Raw genomic sequence first — 2200 nt, 5'->3', positions numbered from 1 at the left:
ACACACACACACACACACACACCCTGCCCATGACTCCTGCAGGCTCTTGGGTGAAACTGAAACTACTGAGCTCCTACTTCTCACTCAGTGAAGCTCTTTTCAGATTAAAAATACCTTTGAGGAAATGTATTTTCAGATGCCAAGTAAACTGCATCATGGCAGACCCCCCCTCCCCCCACCCCGCACTGAAATGGACGGGACAGAAGCAGAAGGTGGTTCTTAAAGAGACAGAGGCCAGTTTCAAGGTGTTTAGAAGAGGAAGTGATGAAAAGGAAGGTTCAATTTCTATTTAAACATAAAAACAGCATTTTAATAACAGCTAAAGGTGACATAGATACTTTATTATGGTATAGTATTTAAATGTATGCCTGAGAAACACATAATATTGTCCCTTTAAACAGAGAAGCTGTCAGTTTTTCAGCATCTCTCCCCAAACCTCTATCAGCTGGTCTCCTCAGGTCCTACATGTTTGCAGATGTTCCACAGTGGTAAGAATGGTCTTTCTCCACTTGTTGCTTCCATTAAAGTCCCAGTTTGTGAAGAACTGAGCCAGGAGACTGACATGAGGAGCTCAAGTAAAACTTTCAATTTTTAAAAACAAAAAGTGAGAAGGCTGGCAGAGCAGCACCTTACATGAAGAGAAGAGAACAAAAGGAGAATGGCAGAAAGCTGAAACACTGACTGAGGATGAAGTGAGAACTGAGTCATCAGACAGGCTGTTGGGTGGAAACACCTGACAGAATGGTAACTGAGAACAGGTGCGTGTGGTGGGAGGAGCTGAAGGAGCAGAAACTGATGATCTCTTTAACATCCTGTTGATCAACACATCGATCTGAATAAAACTGAATAAAATGAACTCAATACATTTCAGATTCCTGCTTTTTAAGCTACGTTTTGATACCTGGATCATCCTGAGATCATGAGTGGTTCCAGAAATATGACTTAATTTATAATCCTTATCTGGATAACATGGACATTTGGTCTGAATTCTGTTTTTAGGTTTTTCTTAGTGAGGAATTTTAGATGTCATTTCAAACAAACCTCAAACAATATTTTGATATTAAGATTTACCAGCTGGAAAGAAAAAAGCTTTGCTAGCTCACAGAGAAAATAACAAATGGTGTTATCGTGTTAACGTAACCTCTTGAGCCCGAAACATCTTTTTCTGATTTCTGTTTCTTTCAACTTCTTTTAACAGTTGAATCTGGACATGTTTGGTATCAACAGAAAATAAAGAATCTTGGCTGAAACATTCACCAAACACAGTTCAAACGTCAAGCAGTTAAATCAGAAAGTAAACAAACTGTACAAAATGTTATCATTGCAAATCTGTAAATTCAAGCAAATCTGTAAAGGGAACATTTTTGACATTTTTTAAGCAAGTTAAAACAGATACTTAAACATGTTGTAAAGTGTGTTTAAAGTTTTTTTTTTCACTTCATTTTGAGTGAATATGATCCAACTAAAGTCAAGTATAATTTTTCATTATTAACATGCAAAAATGAACAAACAAAAAGCATGGTCGACAATTGATGATAAAATGCATAATTTGTACCTTTCTACTTCACTGTCATTTTCTGTTTGTTTTACTTCATATTTTAGCATGAATCTACTAATAATATAACAATCCACTAACCCTTTTAGAGAATAGCAGCTGCTGGAATAAACAGGAACATTAAGTTGTAATCTTAAAGGTAAAAAGAGCCAAACTGTCACAGTCAATAGTAAACATTTACTTTAACTAACATGTTTTAATTGGTCAAATTATTTTGTACTGTTGCAGTAAATATGTTACATTAAAGCAGGGGTTCTTAACCTTTTAGACCTCGGGGCCCAGTTTATTGAACATAAAGTGTCACGAGGTCCAGTCAGACATTTCCAATGTATGGATCAAAATGATAATTATTCTAAATCTTGGTTTAATTTTTTTGTATTTGCATTGTAAATAAATTAAATACACTTACATTTTAAAAGTAAAACTCCTGTCAAATAATCACAAGACATGATTATGACAAACATTTTTATATTGTAACCTGCCCATAACAATTGTTTGAACAAATACAAAGGTCAGTCAACAGACCACTCAGGCTTATCAGCACAAATATATGCAGTATATTTTTAATATAAACAATAACAAAAATAGACAATTCAATAAATAAAATTGTGGGCACAAAATAAATAAATTAAAAATGTTTAAATG

At 34.6% G+C, this 2200-nt stretch overlaps 1 protein-coding gene across 1 annotated transcript in view; it reads left to right on the top strand.

Annotated features, from left to right (window-relative positions):
* Positions 1 to 2200, top strand: part of zgc:158868 — a 12228-nt gene that overhangs the window by 5474 nt on the left and 4554 nt on the right. The window lies entirely within an intron of this gene.

The sequence above is a fragment of the Austrofundulus limnaeus genome, unplaced genomic scaffold (genome assembly GCF_001266775.1).
Source record: "Austrofundulus limnaeus strain Quisiro unplaced genomic scaffold, Austrofundulus_limnaeus-1.0 Scaffold67, whole genome shotgun sequence".
NCBI classification, from domain to species: Eukaryota; Metazoa; Chordata; class Actinopteri; order Cyprinodontiformes; family Rivulidae; genus Austrofundulus; species Austrofundulus limnaeus.
The sequence above is the reverse complement of the archived record's forward strand: the minus strand, read 5'-3'. Positions and strand labels throughout refer to the sequence as shown.